Below are 19,884 nucleotides of genomic sequence, written 5' to 3' on the forward strand. Positions count from 1 at the left end.
TGAGCCAGTGAGAATCGAACTGCCAAACTGCTGGTAGTCGGCAGTCAGCAGAATTAGCTTGCAGTAGTGCATTTTAACTACTGCGCCACCATGGCTCTTAAGCCGTAACCAACTTGCTGTGGGATAACTCAGTACAGGACAATTCCACAAATTAATTTGATTAATTTCAATGGAACCATGGCCATTATCATCATAAAACTAAGAAAGGCAATCCAGAAATACCAGAGTTATAATAATTTTGACAGAAATGTGGCCACCGATGATAAAACTAACTGAATGAAATGATTCTGCAGCACTGAATTGTCCCACGGCAAGTTATTCCATGGTGCGTTGGCCAGGGCGAGAGGTCCTCAACCTGAAAGAAGAAGCAATGGATGGAAAGTAATCACGGAAAGAACAAACCTAGAACCAAGGAGAAATTTCCTGACAGTGAGAACAATTAACCAGTGGAACGACTTGCCACCAGAAGTTGTGGGTGCTCCATCACTGGAGGCTTTCAAGAAGAGATTGGACAGCCATTTGTCTGGAATGGTGTAGGGTCTCCTGCCATAGGCAGGGGGTTGGATTAGAAGACCTCCAAGGTCCCTTCCAATTAGCAGTGGGTTTTAGATATTCTTACCACCGGTTCACCCTGCCTGCGTACATCTTCCACGCATGTGCCCAGCCTTCTGCGCCCAGCCTCGAAAACACGTCTAAATAGGATGGCATAGCACCGGGGCAGGAAGGTGGTTCCACCTGCGATCTCTGCTACCAGTTTGGCTGAACCGGTTTGAACTGGCTGAATACCATCTCTGCTTCCAATGCTATTATTCTATGTTCTGTGTAACCAGACAAAGTTAACACTCCTCTGGAAACTTGTTCCTGGGAAAAATCAATCTTCAAGCCCACTTGAGAGCTTTTTTCCACTCGAGGCAAAGATTTCTCTGACAGGATCAGTTCCTGGATGGAAAGAGTCACCAAGTACTTTGTTTTACATGGGAGAGTACCTCTTCACAGAGCAGTGAGAGTCCCAGGGCCCAAATTACAGAACGTCTAGCTATCGTTCAGGACAATAATCCACCAGCGTTTTATTGATAAAAGTTTTGTTTGCTGTGAATCATCAATGCTCTCTTTTCCCCCAAGTCCCCTTTATTGATGAGAAGTTGGCATCTCGGGTGAGCTATGGAGGTAGAAACTCATAATAAATCAGGTAAACTAATTAAATTGAATGCATTTCACATATTCCTTCAAAGAGGAGCAGATCTGGTAGAAGGACAAGGCCATAAAAAGTAGCCAGATTGTTCCTCTGAGCTGAAACACACACACACAAAATCTTGATGGATTGGTCTCATCTAGGAGGACCAGACGAAGCTCTGCGAGGTTCTAAGGTAACGTTTTTCCAGCCATTTCTGAATATTCCGGACGTTGAACTGGGTTTCTTTGATACAAAATATGTGCTCCTGTTAACTAAGGAGCAACCTAGAACTAAGGAGAAATTTCCAGACAGTGAGAACAAATAATGAGTGGAACAGCTTGTCTTGGAGTAGAAGACCTCCAAGGTCCCTTCCAACTCTGGTTTTCTATTATTCTGCTTAAGGCCTCTACCTTCTGCCCAGTCTTGGGGATGCAAACTGGGAGCATAAAGAGAAAATTATGGAGGTGACCTCCAATTCTCTTCCCCAGAAATGCCTACAGAAAGAAAAGCAATTCACACAGTTTGTGTTGTTGTTGTTGTTTTAGAGAAAGGCTCTGAGTAAGCTGTTGTCAAAGGGTCTATGTTTTCTAGCCAGACTCATCATATTTTTCTTTAATGATCTGGGGGTGTTCGGTTGGTTCTGCTTAATTTCAATTTTAAGGGTTGCCTTGGGGGATCAACAGGAGAACGTTGGGATTAAACCAAGGGTGAAATCTAAAAATTTTCCCTACCGGTTCTGTGGGCGTGGCTTAATAGGTGGGCATGGCTTGGTGGTCAGGTGACCGGGTGGGCGTGGCCAATAACAATAAATAATAAAAAATAATAAACAAAGTACACAAAACAATAAGAGGTAACAAAAACCAACTTTCACACTTTACACACGCACAACATTACTTCAGCTTCAATCGCAACAATACACGAGCACACAATAGATTTAAGCTTAATGTGAACCGCTCCGATCTTGATTGCAGAAAATATGACTTCAGAAAAAGAGTTGTTAATGCCTGGAATACACTACCAGACTCTGTGGTCTCTTCCCAAAATCCCCAAAGCTTTAACCAAAAACTATCTACTATTGTTCTGTTTCCCTTCCCCCAATACTCCCAGCAAAGAGTCAGTCAGAGGCCTCCTTTTCTGATTTATTTACATATATATAAATGTCCTGGCCACGTCTACCCACGGGCCTGCCAAGTTTCTGGAGATAACGAGGAAATTACAGATAAGGCCAGAATTACTCACGAATATATTCTTCCCTCCATTGATACAGTTTGCCCGCGCAAATTCATTGCTTTGTCCAAGACAAAAAACCAGGAAGTCCCGCCTCCTATTTATAATCTCTGCAGATGTCACTGCATGACAATTATGACTTGGCTTTATCCCAACGCTGCTTCTGCTGCACGCACCGGTCACGCCTGCGCAGTCTTGCATCACTCCAAAACTGTTCTTGGGGCGTTGCCAAATCAGAAGAAGGCTCCAGGGAATCAGCCTTGCCGGCCCCTCCTCCTCCCTTTGAGTGGGTGCCAGGGAGGGAAAGGGCTCAAGAGAAGCAGGGCTTGCCAGGTCTTCTCCCTCACTTTCTGAATCATCCGAGTCCAGGAGTCCGGGTCCAGGAACCTGGGTCACAACAACTATTGACCTCACCCCATTCCTAAGAGTCTGTAAGGGGCGTGCATAAGAGCACAAATGTGCCTACCGTTCCTGTCCTAATGTTCCCTTTGATTGTATACAATTTCATATAGTTATTACATACTCATACTTATATATATGCTTATATATTGTATAGTTATTACAGGCTTATGCTTATATACTGTGTGACAAAATAAATAAATAAAAATAAAATAAAATAAAATAAATACAACACAACTGACTCACACACACACACAAAATGCCACATACAGCTTTGTGAGATTTTGCGTGTTTGTGTAGTTACAGTGAAACACTACAGAAACACACCAAATCTCTGAAAGCTGTACAAATGTTTTATTTTATTATTTTATTTATTTTATTTAAATTTTTAGATAAAAGCAGATAAATTTAAAACTTCCTTAACTTTAAATTGCTATGTCTAAAAAAATAAATAAAACTCCTAAAAAAAAAAAAGGCTTTTAAAAAATTAAAGGCCTGGAGGCTGTTTTAGCCTCCAGGCCTTTAATCGTCTTAGTTGCTCTTCTGTGTGCTTTTTCCAAAGTCTCAACATCTTTTCTTGTATTGTGGTGACCGAAACTGGATGCAGGATTCATCCAAGAAGCTTCTTCAGAACTCTTCTTGTTCGGAAGTCCAGCTGCCTTTTGGAAAAGCACTTTTGGGACATCTTTGGCTCAGTGGCTAAGACGCCAAGCTTGTCGACCAGAAAGATCAGCAGTTCGGTGGTTCGAATCCCTAGAATAGATCTCCTGCATCAGCAAGGGGTTGGACTAGATCAGTAGTCACCAACTGATGGTCTGTGGACCACTGGTGGTCCGTGAGAAAAATTTGGTGGTCTGCATAAAAATTATTTGCATTTTTTGATAGTACACTAAATCAGGGGTCCTCAAACTACGGTCCCTGGGCTAGATATGTGCAATGAATGTTTATGTTGCTGCAGAGAGTCTCCCCCTTCGGGGTCTTTTTGTGTGGGTCGGAGGGGGGCAAAAATTCCAACTTGGGGTCTGCTTCAGCCTCCTGGTGTGGGGCTTTGGGTGAAGGCTGGAGGGAAAGAACCGGAGGGCCTCGTTCCAGTGGGACTGCATCATGGCCTGGAACTGGCTGACCATCTCAGCCCACTGAGCCTCCAGGCGCCGGTCCCTGGCCTTGCACTCCCGCAGGTCTTGCCTCTGCTTGGAAAGCCTATGCTCCTAGTCCTTAGTGAGGTGCTTCTGCTGAGCCTCCTTCTCGGTCAGATCCAATTTGAACTGAGCTCTTTTGTCAACTCTTTCTCATGGTGGCTGCTTAGCTCCAACACCTGCTTCCTGTTGGGGCCCTAAGGAGCCCGGGCGGGCAGGCAAGGAGTGGCGGGGAGGGGAGAGGCGAGGAGAGGCTGGCGAGGCGCCCCATCCACATGAGTGACATCGAGTAGGCCACGCCCACCCAGTCGCATGACCACCTAGCCACACCCACCCAGGCGGTCATTAGGCAGATCATATTAGTGGTCCGTGGGATTTAAAATTATGAATGTAGTGGTCCCTGAGGTCCGAAAGGTTGGGGACCCCTGGACTAGATGACCTCCAAGGTCCCTTTGAACTTTGTTACTCTTACTGTTATCTTTCTTTGGCTCTCCTGGAAGCAGAGGTTCGCATGATTTTTAAATTCCCTTCCACAGTTGACAAACTTCTTTTGTGGAAGCCGCAGTGATAATTGCAACCAATCAAAAAAAAAAAACCAACAACACACCACGTTCCTGCCATTAAAGCAAGCCTCATTAATCACCTCTCCCTGCCAAGATAGAGAGGCATCTATCCCAACACCAAATGCTCAGCCTAGCCACCATTCGTAGTCAGGTGATAAGGAAAGGAAGAGGCAAAATACATTTATCTCAATTAACAGCAATGAGCTGTAAATTATAGGAATTTGCCTTCGCCCCCCCCCTCACGGGCAAAGATGTTTTCTCCCCAATTACTTTTCAAGCCGCAATTTATTTCATTAAGAGGTTGACAACAAAAACCTGTCCCTCTTTTGAGCAAGTTTAAGGTACAGGGCAGTGGTGGGTTTCAAAATTTTTTAAACTACCGGTTCTGTGGGTGTGGCTTGGTGGGCGTGGCATGGCTTGGTGGGCGTGGCATGGCTTGGTGGGCGTGGCATGGCTTGGTGGGCATGGCATGGCTTGGTGGGCGTGGCAGGGGAAGGATACTGTAAAATATCCATTCCCACCCCACTCTGGGGGAAGGATACTGCAAAATCTCCATTCCCACCCCACTCCAGGGGAAAGGATACTGCAAAATCTCCATTCCCACCCCATTCCAGGGGAAAGGATACTGCAAAATCTCCATTCCCACCCCACTCCCGGGGAAGGATACTGCAAAATCTCCATTCCCACCCCACTCCGGGGAAAGGATACTGCAAAATCTCCATTCCCACCCCACTCCGGGGAAAGGATACTGCAAAATCTCCATTCCCACCCCACTCCGGGGGAAGGATACTGTAAAATCTCCATTCCCATCCCACTCCAGGGGAAGGATACTGTAAAATCTCCATTCCCACCCCACTCCGGGGAAAGGATACTGCAAAATCTCCATTCCCACCCCACTCCGGGGGAAGGATACTGCAAAATCTCCATTCCCACCCCACTTCAGGGGAAGGATACTGCAAAATCCCCATTTCCTCCCGATCAGCTGGGACTTGTGGGGGGTGGGCAGAGAATAGATGAGAGCAGGGCCAGTCAGAATTTTTACTATCGGTTCTCTGAACTACTCAAAATTTCTGCTACCGGTTCTCCAGAACTGGTCAGAACCTGCTGAAATCTACCTCTGTTCAGACCGTTGCAACATCCCCTGGTCATGAGATCAGAATTCAGATACTTGGCGATTGGCTCATATTTATGACCATTGCAGTGTCCCAAGGCCACACGATTCCCTTTTGAGACCATCTTACAAGCAAAGTTAATAGGGGAGCCAGATTCGCTTAACAACCTGTTAATAACTTAACTGCAGTGATTCACTTAACAACTGTGGTGAGAAAGGTTGTAAAATGGGGAAAAATTCATTTAACAACTGTATCCGCTAGCGATGAAAATTTTGGGCTCCATTGAGGTCGTAGGTTGAGGATTTCCTATAGAGGTAGCTCTCAACCTACAACTACAACTGAGCCCAAATTTTTGGTTGTTATGTGAGAAATTTGTCACGTTTTGCCCCATTTTATGACATTTCAAACCACATTTGTTTGCAGAGACTCGGACTTCCTGATGGGAAGTAGCCGGAGAGATCAGAATGGAACCGGAGGAGCATCCAAACCAGGGGTGAAATCCAGCAGGTTCTGACAGGTTCGGGAGAACCGGTAGTGGAAATTTTGAGTAGTTCGGAGAACCGGCAAATCCCACCTCTGGCTGGTCCCAGAGTGGGGAGGGAATGGAGACTTTGCAATATCCTTTCCCCAGGAGTGGGGAGGGAATGGGGATTTTGCAGTATCCTTCCCCAGGAGTGGGGAGGGAATGGGGATTTTGTAATGTCCTTCCCCCAGGAGTGGGGAGGGAATGGGGATTTTGCAGTATCCTTCCCCAGGAGTGGGGAGGGAATGGGGATTTGGCAATATCCTTCCCCTGGAGGGGGAGGGAATGGGGATTTTGTAATGTCCTTCCCCCAGGAGTGGGGAGGGAATGGGGATTTTGCAGTATCCTTCCCCAGGAGTGGGGAGGGAATGGGGATTTGGCAATATCCTTCCCCTGGAGGGGGAGGGAATGGGGATTTTGTAATGTCCTTCCCCCAGGAGTGGGGAGGGAATGGAGATTTTGCAATATCCTTCCCCTGCCACGCCCATCAAGCCACACCACGCCCACTAAGCCACGCCCACAGAACCGGTAGTAAAAAAAAATTGGATTTCACCACTGCTTATGACCCAGAGTTGAAATTCCAATTGCTGCCTCCCTTCGCTTACATGGCTGTATTTTGGTTGCTTGGCAACCGGCCCTCGTTTAGGGTTGTTTGCAGCATCCCAGGAACACATGATCATGATTTACGACATTTTTCCCCCCCCAAAAAAACAGTGTTGGGTTTACTTAACAACGATAGCATTGTTTGCTTAACAACCACAGCTCAGCAACAACAACAAAAGTTGGAAAATTGGATGGGTCACCTAATGACTCACTTGATGAGCAACACAATTTATGGCCATAGTTCCAAACTTAATTACAGCCATAAGTCAAGGACTGGCTATCCTTGGTTATCTCAGATCCCTTTCAGATGCTGTTCTGAGCATCTATTACTGGAATAATAATGATCATAATAATAAAAAACTCCAGAATTTTCAATCAACCCCAGGACGGTGTGAGGAGGGGAGTATTTTATGAATTTAATAAAAAGGCCAAATGCTTTTGGGCTTTAATAAAAGTGCTTTTGGAGCTCTGCGAGATAATAACTTTCGCCTTTCAGTATCACTATAGAGGTTGCCGTAACAGAAATAGGAAAATTATTGTCTTGGAGAACCCTGGAACCAGTTTTGTGATTAAACATTTTTGACCTCGGCGGCCCCTAAAAGAAGCTTTGATTCAGGTCACAAATCTTAATAAAAGCATTATTAATTCAGCACCGTAATTTGAAAGGGCCTCTTGCAACTTAATTTCTCACTGCTTCTGCAGGGGAAAGAAGTATGAGTAACTCCAGCACGCAGCAATGATAGGGAAATAGCAAAATGTCTCTCGCGTCCTTATGGAAGAGTTACAGTAGAACCAGTGGTGGTGTTAGGGTTCCAAGGAACACCCCTAAGGAAATAAAGCTCTGAGGCTTGAGGTTCCTCAAAGTGCCAATTTATTAGAGATGTCATGTTGGCACAGCTGGGAAAACCCGAAACTGAGAGCTTCCAGGTTTTCCACACCCAGTTGACAGTTCACAGCCCTGCCCCACACCCACAAGTTCATCACATTGTCCAATCAACGCTTCACACTCAAATGGATACAATCTTCAGGCAGTCTCCATCAGGCGCAGGCAAAAGCCCTTGAAAACGGAATGTTGTTATGGCTAACTTTCTACCGCTCCAACAACAACCCCCTCCCAACTTCCCCAGCTAAAATATGTGGCAGTTAAGAAGCAAAAAGAAAATTGCCTTCCAAAACTGACAGGTGGGTTTCTACCGGTTTGCCCCGGTTCGGGAAAACTGGTTGTAGCGGCAGCAGGAAGCTCCACCCATCCGCCTGGATGTCATCACAGACTCTCTGCGCATGCGCAGAAGGTTCTGTGTAGGCACAGAAGCGCCGCACACAAGTGAAGCAAGAGCGCGCATGCGCACTCACAGTTCCGAACCGGTAGCGAAGGTAAGTGGAACCCACTACTGAATAAAACATAGAATAATAGGGTTCAAAGGGACCTTAGAGATCCTCTAGTCCAATCTCTTGCTCAAGCAAGAGACCTTATACCAGCCCAGTCAAATGGCTGTCCAGTCTCTTCTTGAAAACCCCAAGTGATGGAGCACCTACAATTTCTGGTAGCAAGCTGTTCCACTAGTTAATTATTCTCACTGTCAGGAATATCAGAATAGCAGGACCTTGGAGGTCTTTTAGTCCAATCCACTGCTCAAGCAGGAACCCTTACCATTTCGAATGATTGTCCAATGTCTTGTTTAAAACCTCCAGTGTTGGACTACCCACAACTTCTGGAGGCAAGTCGTTAATTGCTTTTCCAGCATTCAGGTACTTTCGAAAATAAGTTGACCAACTCTTATTTGTGGCAGCCCCCTAGATATTGGTACATTGCTATCATGTTGAGACTCTAGAAAGTGTGCAGAGAAGAGCAGCCAAGATGATTAGGGGACTGGAGGCTAAAACATACAATGAACGATTGCAGGAACTGGGCCTGGCTAGTCTAGTGAAGAAAAGGACCAGGGGAGACAGGATAGCAGTCTTCCGATATTTGTGGGGCTGCCACAGAGAGGAGGGGGTCAAGCTATTTTCCAAAGCACCTGAAGCCAGACAAGGAATAACGGATGGAAACTGAACAAGGAGAGATTCAACCTGGAAATAAGGAGAAATTTTCTGATAGTGAGAGCAACCAACCAATGGAACAGAAGTTGCCTTTGGAAGTTGTAGGAGCTTCATCACTGGAGGCTTTCAAGAAGAGACCGGACTGCCATTTGTCAGAAATGGTGTTTGTTTGATTATACATGTGATAACAGCTGCAAGGATTGTTTTTGCACAAAATTGGAAAGCAGAGAAAATACCTCTGGAAGGAGAAATAATTAAAAATATTTAGGCTGTGCAGAAATGAATAGATTAACTTTCACAATCAAAGAAAGAGAGAATATTTTAAGATATGGGACCAATTTTACCACTGGCTAGAAAAGAGATATAGATAAACAAATTAATAGTTAGGTAAGAGAATGGTATAATTAGAATACTGTATTTTTGTAGAAATGTTGTAATAGATTAAGTGAAAATGAAGACAGAAGAAACAACAAAAAGACGAAGTCATGAAGGAAACACTGAGATGTCACATAGAAGGAATGACTGATGTATTAAATGTTTCTGTATAAAATAAAATAAAATTTCAAAAAAAAACCACGATGAAGCAGAACCACATGGGTTCTGGGTAGCTGCCTACATGGAGTTGAGAGAGGGGGATATTCATACTACCTCTTGGGCTTTGCACTTGAACTTCCTGTTCCTGTGCAAGAACAGGTATTCTATTGGTTGTTGTCAGATTCCCATGGGGCCATATATGGGTCATGTTTGTCTGAGCTAAGTTTGGTTGAAGTTTCTGAGGGTGATGCAATGAAGGGGCTTTGGGCAATTCCTATTGTGGCTGAGGGCTAATCCTACCTTTGTTGGATTGTAGGAAGTTAGAACTCACCCCTCTCCGAGAAAATGAAATATCTTAGGGAATATTAAAAGGACAGAATATTTCCCCTAATAGGGTGGGAGAAACTCCACCCCACACCTTTGTTAATGGACCATTAAGGCATGGGCCAGTCCATTCTACATAACAAAGATCTACCTCCTTCAGGTAGATTGCCCTTCATTGCATCACCTAGCAAGATTCAACCAAACTTAACACAGAGACAACCTACAAAGCTAGCTATGACCTCTGACAGCAATAGAATAGAATAGAATAGAATTTTTTATTGGCCAAGTGTGATTGGACACACAAGGAATTTGTCTTGGTGCATATGCTCTCAGTGTACATAAAAGAAAAGATACCTTCATCAAGGTACAACATTTACCACGTAAATGATGGTCAACATATCAATATAAATCATAAGGATTACCAGCAACAAAGTTACAGTCATACAGTCATAAGTGGAAAGAGATTGGTGATGGGAACGATGAGAAGATTAATAGTAGTGCAGATTTAGTAAATAGTTTGACAGTGTTGAGGGAATTATTTGTTTAGCAGAGTGATGGCCTTCGGGAAAAAACTGTTCTTGTGTCTAGTTGTTCTGATGTGCAGTGCCCTATAGCATCATTTTGAAGGTAGGAGTTGAAACAGTTTATGTCCAGGATGTGAGGGATCTGTAAATATTTTCACGGCCCTCTTCTTGATTCGTGCAGTATACAGGTCCTCAATGGAAGGCAGGTTGGTAGCAATTATTTTTTCTGCAGTTCTAATTATCCTCTGAAGTCTGTGTCTTTCTTGTTGGGTTGCAGAACCGAACTAGACAGTTATAAAGGTGCAAATGACAGACTCAATAATTCCTCTGTAGAACTGAATCAGCAGCTCCTTGGGCAGTTTGAGCTTACAGAGTTGGCACAGAAAGAACATTCTTTGTTGTCCTTTTTTTGATGATGTTTTTGATGTTAGCTGTCCATTTTAGATCTTGCGTTGTGATAGAACCTAGAAATTTGAAGGTTTCTACTGTTGATACTGTGTTGTCTAGTATTGTGAGAGGTGGAAGTATGGAAGGGTTTCTCCTAAAGTCTACCACCATTTCTATGGTTTTGAGTGTGTTCAGTTCCAGATTATTTCGGTTGCACCACAAGACTAGTCGTTTGACCTCTTGTCTATATGCGGATTTGTCATTGTCTCGAATGAGACCAATCACTGTTGTGTCATCTGCGAACTTCAGTAGTTTAACAGATGGATCATTGGAGATGCAGTCATAGGTATACAGAGAGAAGAGAAGTGGGGAGAGCACACAGCTTTGGGGGCCCCCTGTGCTAATTGTACAACCAATCAGGATACTCTTCCTGTGCTCCAGGAAGTTCAAAGCCAGAGAGGGTATAAAACCCAGGGACTCTCAGCATCTCTTTCCTTTTTTGCCCAGGACCTCAAAACCACGTGGTCCTGTCCACCATTAAACCATTTTTTTCAAGCAGTCTCCATGTTTCCAATGTCTTTCTCCCTACTTGGAACTAAACCCAGATGGACATTTCTTCCAACAGGATCTTGGGTGAGGGTATTTGCTTATGAATAGAGCTATCTATCTCTTTACAAGTGCTGACATCCACTGTGGGCTATTAAGGAAGGTGGGGGAAGGTGCTTTCTCCCTCTAAAAAAAACCATGTTCCTTCATTTCCCCCTTTGGGGAAATATAATATTCTGCCTTTTTAATATTTCTCAAAATATCTCGTTCTTCCAAGAGAGGGGTGGGTGCTGACTTTCTCTACAGGTGCTTTTTCCAAAAGCAACTGGACTTTGTTTTTCCTTGAAGACGCTTCACTTCTTATCCAAGAAGCGTCTTGTTGTGGTCCGCCAGGAGCCTGCGGAGCTGGCAATGGAGATGGATTGCAATGAGGCTCAGGAAGAACATGGGCCAGTCCTGGAGGCTGGGGAAGGCCCAGATGACGGCTCTGCGTCAGAGGCAGAGATGGGGCCAGGGCCATCGGGGACTGAGGTGCGGACACCGGAGCCTCCAGAGGCTGACAGTAGTGAGGCAGAGGAACAGAAGGAGCCTGTTCCTAATGCACCCATCAGAAGAGCTGCCAGAAGACAAGAGCAGCTCAAGCAAAGAGGACGACTCGGGAGCAGGGCCAAGAGATGATTGGTCCCTCCCATAAGGCTTAAAAGACCAGCAAAAGCATTTGGGCTCTTTGTCGGAAAACAATGTTGATAGCCTTGCTCCTTGTCTTGCTGCATTTATTTCTTGTCGGCGTCTTCTGCTTTTGAACTTCTGCCAAGAAAAAGCCTTTGGCAGTTTGCCTCGTTAGACCAAGGTTGGTGATAAGATTGAAGAATTGTGTTAGGAAGAATCTGCTTTGATTTAGTTTGGACTACGCTCAGAATGAGTTAATTCTCAGCTGTTCTAATAAAGTCTGTTTGTTTTTGAACTGATTCCGTTTACTAATACCTACTTGGGCCTGGGTCACAACACCGTCTTCAGATGACTGAGGTGTACAGAGACTCGGTTCCATCAATGGCCCATAAATCCTGATGCTTCTCCAGATCGTTCCTCTTTGTCAGCGGCCTCCCAGCTCCTGGCTTAGCCTGAGATTACTTCTTCTTGGAAATCTTTTTTTTCTCTAAAGCCCTTCCAGTAATGAGAACATCCATTCTCCAGACAAACCGTCTTCTGACATGCTAGGAAGTATGAAAATCTAGTTTGCAACAGCTTGAGCAGTAATGAATGGGAGCCTCCTTTTTTTTTTTCTTCTTTTTATTTTTATTTTTTGCAAGCGAGAGATTAACGGGCTTGGAAAGTTACCATAAAATTGTGCTTTCCTTCCTTCCCGGCCTGCCACCTCAATGTCCCTCAAAGTTTTCCTTCTTTTGAGCATCAACAGAAAGATAGGAAATATCACAAGGAGCTTTCGGGAATGTGGGCCACGAGGGCCCCCTAGTGGACGATGGGGAGAACTGGGAATTCCCAGTAAGGAAAATGAAATGTTCTTTTTTTTTGCAAGGTGGGTTTTTTTTCCTCCCCAATTGGGAGCCAGGCTAATGCACGGGTGGGGCATGTACAGACGTAGCATAACATAATAACAGAGTTGGAAGGGACCTTGGAGGTCTTCTAGTCCAACCCCCTGCCCAGGCAGGAAACTCTACACCATTTCTCTGAAAACAACAAAATACCTTATCCCACCAGACTTGAAATCCTAGGCTTAGAAAACTTGGAACTCCGTCGCCTTCGACAAGACCTAAGCTTAACTCACAGAATCATCTATTGTAATGTCCTTCCTGTCAAAGACTACTTCAGCTTTAATTGCAATAATACTAGAGCAAACTAATAGATTTAAACTTCATGTCAACCGCTTTAATCTAGATTGCAGAAAATATGACTTCTGTAACAGAATCATCAGTGCTTGGAATACTTTACCTGACTCTGTGGTCTCTTCCCATAATCCTAAAATCTTCAACCAAAAACTTTCTACTATTGACCTCACCCCATTCCTAAGAGGACCATAAGGGGCGTGCATAAGCGCACAAACGTGCCTACCGTTCCTGTCCTATTGTTTTTCTTTTCTTCTTCCTATATATATGCTTATACCTCCTTATATTTACCCATATATGTGTTTATTTACTATATAATCTTTTTGTATGATACCTACATATATTGTTGTGACAAAATAAAATAAATAAATAAAAAATTTCAGACAAATGGCTATCCAACATTTTCTTAAAAATGCTATCACGTCTCCCCTAGTCCTTCTTTCCATTAAACTAGGCATACCGAGTTCCTGCAACCGTTCTTTATATGTTTTAGCCTCCAGTCCCCTAATCATCTTTGTTGCTCTTCTCTGCACTCTGCATTTTGCGTAGTGAGCGTGCAATGCACGCTCATATTTTGTGAACCATTAGAGAAAGTAAGTGAATACCACCCCTGCTTACGACCACGTTTCACACATACGGCCGTTGCAGCATCCCCTTGGTCAGGCGATCACAATTCAGAGGTTTGGCAACTGATTCGCATATATGATGGTGTCAGCATCCCAGGGTCGTGCGATCCACTTCTGTGACCTTCTGACAAGCCAAGTCAATGGGGAAGCCAGGTTCACTTAACAAAGGTGCCACTTACTTAATAAGAACTCCCTTAACAAATGATTCACTCAGCAACAGAAATGTGGGCTGAATTGTGGTCGTTAAGTGGAGGAAGAGCTGTATTTGGAAACTATTAAATGAAAAAAGTCCATCCCGAGAAGGATAATAACTGTCTAACTAACTAACCGTCTATTATTCCTAAGAAGGATAATAACTGCACCTCTATAACGGTCTGGTTCGGTTCTGCAACCCAACAAGAAAAGCACAGACTTCAGAGGATAATTAGAACTGCAGAAAAAACAATGGCTACCAACCTGCCTTCCATTGAGGACCTGTATACTGCACGAATCAAGAAGAGGGCCGTGAAAATATTTACACATCCCTCACATCCTGGACATAAACTGTTTCAACTCCTACCCTCAAAACGACGCTATAGAGCACTGCACACCAGAACAACTAGACACAAGAACAGTTTTTTCCCGAAGGCCATCACTCTGCTAAACAAATAATTCCCTCAACACTGTCAAACTATTCACTAAATCTGCACTACTGTTAATCTTCTCATAGTTCCCATCACCAATCTCTTTCCACTTATGACTGTATGACTGTAACTTTGTTGCTGGCAATCCTTGTGATTTATATTGATATATTGACCATCATTTGTGTTGTAAATGTTGTACCTTGATGAAGGTATCTTTTCTTTTATGTACACAGAGAGCGTATGCACCAAGACAAATTCCTTGTGTGTCCAATCACACTTGGCCAATAAAAAATTCTATTCTATTCTATTCTATTCTATAAACGTAAAAGTTCTATACAGGCATTCCTCGACTTACGACCACAATTCAGCTCATCATTTCTGACGTTAAGTGAGACATTTGTTAAGTGAATTTTGCCCCATTTTAGGACCTTTCTTGCCACACTTGTTAAGTGAATCGCTTTAGTTGCTAAGTGACTGACACGTTTGTGAGGTCAGTCTGGCTTCCCCATTGACGTTTAATTTTTTAGAAGGTCGCAAAACGGACTCGCGTAATCCGAGTCATAAAGTAGGAACCAGTTGCCAAGCATTTTGACCACACAATCATGGGGATGCTGCAAGGGTTCGGCTTTCTGACTTACTGCATCTTTGTTTATTTTACTATTCAGTGGATCAAAACAAATTCCTTGTGTGTCCAATCACACTTGGCCAATAAATTCTATTCTATTCTATTCTATTCTATTCTATTCTATTCTATTCTATTCTATTCTATTCTATTCAATGGAAGAAAATATTTGTAGCTCAGGGTTAAACTGTGGGATCCTTGCTGCTTTCTGAGTTTGGTGGTTTTCTTGGAGACGTTTCATGACCCAACTAGGTAACGTTATCAGAGTAGAAGGGAGTGAGGTTGGTGGAGAGGAGGAGGAGGAGGAGGAGGAGGAGGAGGAGGAAAGGGGCTATGGGATCCTTGATAGCAGGGGTGTCCAAACTTGGCCCCTTGAAGAGTGGTGGACTTCAACTCCCAAAATTCCCCAGCCAGCATGAGCTATAAATATGAGCAAGTTGCTGACTGGAGAATTCTGGGAGTTGAAGTCCACCACTCTTCAAGGAGCCAAGTTTGGACATCTCTGCTTGATAGTTAGAGGCCGTCGAAGTGATGTCCCGGTGTCTGGAGGCCGTGCGGGTCTGGATGGGGAGGAACAGGCTTCGACTCAATCCCTCCAAGACTGAGTGGCTGTGGATGCCGGCATCCCAGTACAGCCAGCCAGTTCCATCGCTGACTGTTGGAGCTGAGTCATTGGCCCCTATGGAGAGAGTTCACAACTTGGGCGTTATCCTGGATGCTCGGCTGTCGTTAGAAGAACATATGACGGCCGCCGCCAGGGGAGCTTTTTATCAGGTGCGCCTGATTCGCCAGTTGTGCCCCTTCATAGACTGGGATTCCCTATGCACGGTCACTCATGCCTTCGTCACTTCCCGCCTGGACTACTGTAACGCTCTCTACATGGGGCTCCCCTTGAAGAGCACCCGGAGGCTCCAACTGGTCCAGAATGCGGCTGCGCGGGTAATAGAGGGAGCTATTCGTGGCTCCCATATAACACCTCTCCTGCACAGTCTGCACTGGTTGCCGGTGGTCTTCCGGGTGCAATTCAAGGTGTTGGTTACTACTTTTAAAGCGCTCCATGGCACAGGACCGGGTTATTTACAGGACCACCTGCTGCCACTGACAGCTTTCCACCGACCTGTGCGCTCGCACAGGGAGGGTCTCCTCAGGGTGCCGTCAGCCAAACAATGTCGGTTGGCGACCCCCAGGGGGAGAGCCTTCTCTCTGGAATGAGCTTCCTCCGGGGTTACGACTACTCCCCGACCTCCGGACCTTCCTCCGCGAACTCAAGACTTTTCTGTTTCACTGTGCAGGGCTGGCCTGATACATTAGGGTTTTAAATTGGGGGTTTTATCATTTTTACAGTTTTTTTAAATGGGGTTTGCCAATTTGAATAAGGTTTTTTTAAAAAAAAATTTTAATTCTATTTATAATTGTGTTTTATGTTGGCTGTGAACCGCCCTGAGTCCTTCGGGAGAAGGGCGGTATAAAAATCAAATCAATCAATAAATAAATAAATAGTCTCTGAACTTAGTGGTTTCCTTGCAGATGTTTCATGACCCAACTAGGTAACATCATCAGGATTTAAAGGGAGTGAAGTTGGTGGAGAAGGGATAGTAGTAGTAGTAGTAGTAGGAGGAGGAGGAGGAGGAGGAGGTGGTGGTGGTGGGTGGTTTTGGGTGCGCTCTGAGCTTGGTTGTTTTATTGCAGACGTTTTTTATCCAACTAGGTAACATCATCAGTGCTACTAAGGGGTAGGGTTTGTGAGGAGGAGGAGGAGGAGGAGGAGGAGGAGGAGGAGGAGGAGGAGGAGGAGGAGGAGGAGGAGGAGGAGGAGGAGGAGGAGAATTATGGGGTCCTCGATGGTCTCCGAAGTTGGTGGTTTTCTTGTAGACGTTCCGTTACCCATCTAGGTAACATTATGAGTGCCATTATTTAATGCTTTGTACTTTTGTTTTCATGATGCTGTAAGCTACCTAGAGTCACCTGACAAGTGAGATGGGTGGCATATAAATTTAATAAGTGAATAGTAAAGAAATCGGGAGAAACGGCCACCGTCTTGCTGAATTAACTTCTGCTTCTCTTTCAGGCAAAGTTCAGTGTGCTGGTGCCAGTAATTGTGTGCTTTGCCTGTCATTGTGCCTTCTCTCTGGAACATGGATCTCCTGAACCTCTGGGCTTCTGGAGGCTTTTAAAGTTCTGGATGTTCCCATAGACATTTGGACTTGGAAGTTAAACAAGCCCCATTGGGTTTTTTTTTAATTATAGAATAGAGAATAGAATTTTTTTATTGGCCAAGTGTGATTGGACACACAAGGAATTTGTCTTGGTGCATATGCTCTCAGTGTACATAAAAGAAAAGATACGTTCAACAAGGTACAACATTTACAACACAAATGATGGTCAATATATCAATATAAATCACAAGGATTGCCAGCAATAAGTTATAGTCATACAGTCATAAATGGAAAGAGACTGGTGATGGGAACTATGAGAAGATTAATAGTAGTGCAGATTCAGTAAATAGTTTGACAGTGTTGAGGGAATTATTTGTTTAGCAGAGTGATGGCCTTCGGGAAAAAACTCATTATTTATTATCAATTATTATCATTATTGTCTGTTTGTCTATCTACTTACCTATTTATCTACCTACCCATCAACCTATCTAGATATTACCTTTCTATCTATATTTATATCTATCATCATCATCTATCATCTATCTAATCCAGGGGTCACCAACCTTTCGGACCTCAGGGACCACTAAATTCATAATTTTTTTTTTTTTTTAATTCAAAAAGTTTTACAAAAAAAATCCCCCCCTTTTCCCCCAGCCCCCCTCCCTTCACAAACCCCTTCCCCCTCCCCCCCCCCGACTTCCCGGAACAAGCACAAGGTATAGTTAAAAATAAAACAAACATATGCTAAAAAAAAAATTTTCCCCCCAAAACTATTATACCAATTTTCCCTCTCTAGCTCTGACTTCCTCCTTATATAACCAAAATCCTTCAAAAAATTAACAATTAACAGTAATAAAATATATAAGTCAATAGAACAGATTAATCCTAAAGTATTTAAAACCAGCTAATGCATAAAAATCCAATCCAATTCAGAGAATATCTCCCTTATAGCTTCTATAACCATATAATTTTTTCCCCAAGTCTTTCTTACATAAGATCTTTCGAGAATATTCTATTTAAAATTCAGTACAACACATTATATAATTTCAATACAGGAAATTACAATATCTATTCAACTTTAGTCCTTCCTCGTCAAAATCCAATATAAATCCAAATATCTAGTCTTTTATGATAGATGTGAAACATATAATCAACCCATTTCTTCCAGATCTTTCTCACGTATTGTCTTTCAGGGACGTTAATATTTTTATCTGTTAATATTTCAGAAAAAACTTCTTTCAAGGATAATACTTTTGTCTCTTGCCATTTTTTTTGATGCATTAGTCTCTGTCTTTCCTTCATTACTCCTTTTGAAAAGTTAGTCACAATATTTCCTAGTAGTTCCTTATGTCCAACAATCCACAAGTTACTGCCGTATATTCCATCAGTCCAGAAAGAGAACTCCTGGAAAGCATTAACCCTGTGAATTTTTTCAGTTCGGGAGGCAGCCTCCTGTAACACAAATTCAGGCATTTCATCCAAACTTTTTTTAAAAAGCTTCTTTACATCAACTTGTTTATTCACGATCATATCTTCATATTTATCCACTTTTGTTTGTATCTCCTTCATTCCATTTTCCAAGTACTGATTACACTGGTTAATTTCCTCCAAGCTCTCATCCAAAACGTCTCCATTTTTTATCAATTTGTATTTAAATTCATAATTTTAAATCCCGCAGTCCACTAATATGATCTGCCTAATGACCGCCTGGGTGGGTGTGGCAAGGAGGGGTCATGTGACTGGGTGGGTGTGGCCAACTCGATGTCACTCACGTCAAGGAGTGCCTCGCCAGCCTCTACTCGCCCCTCCCCTCCCAGCCTCTCCTCACCTGCCCGCCCGGGCTCCTTAGTGCCCCAACAGGAAGCAGTTGTTGGAGCTAAGCAGCCACCAGGAGAAAGAGTTGGCAAAAGAGCTCAGTTCAAATTGGATCTGACCGAGAAGGGGGCTCAGCAGAAGCACCTCACTGAGGACTAGGAGGATAGGATTTCCAAGCAGAGGGAAGACCTGTGGGAGTGCAAGGCCAGGGACCGGCGCCTGGAGGCTCAGCGGGCTGAGATGGTCAGCCAGTTCCAGGCCATGATGCAGTCCCACTGGAACGAGGCCCTCCGGCTCTTCGCCCCCACCGCTGCTTCCCTCCAGCCTTCACCCAAAGCCCCACACCAGGAGGCTGAAGCAGACCCCAAGTCGGAATTTCTGCCCCCCTCCGACCCGCACAAAAAGTCCCAAAGGGGGAGACTCTCTGCAGCAACACAAACGTTCATTGCACGTATCTGGCCCAGGGACCGTAATTTGAGGACCCTTGATTTAGTGCAATATAAAAAATGCAAATAATTTTTCTGGGGACCACCAACATTTTCTCACAGACCACCAGTGGTCCATGGACCACCAGTTGGTGACCGCTGGACTAGATGACCTGCAAAGCCCCTTCCAACTGTGTTATTCTATTCCATGTCTCTGCAATACCAATTGTCATTTTAAAAATGACCCCTAGATGTCACCAGTAGCTAACTTTGTATTCTCTCCCCCCAAAAAAACAACAAACCCAGAACAATATTCTGAAATAACTACTTTTTTCCCACTCAGATCAGATTCCCAGCTTTTTAAGTCTCACAAAACAGAACTAGATGTTACTTTTGAGACATTTTAAGATGCAGGGGCCGAGATCACCTTCTGATGTATCAAACTTTAAATCTGCAAATCTCCACCTGGGATGATGTCAAAGTTCAAAGTTTGCAAGGGGGGGGTCTTCTCCTAGAACCACAGGGCTGGAAGAGACCTTGAAGGTCTTCTAGTCCAGCCTCCTGCTCAAGCAGGAGAACCTAAACCATTTCAGACAAGTGGCTGTCCAGTCTCTTCTTAAAAACCCCCAGTAATGGGAGCACCCACAACTTCTGGTGGCAAGCTGTTCCATGGGTGAATTG

Source organism: Ahaetulla prasina, chromosome 3 (assembly GCF_028640845.1).
Source record: "Ahaetulla prasina isolate Xishuangbanna chromosome 3, ASM2864084v1, whole genome shotgun sequence".
Taxonomy (NCBI): Eukaryota; Metazoa; Chordata; class Lepidosauria; order Squamata; family Colubridae; genus Ahaetulla; species Ahaetulla prasina.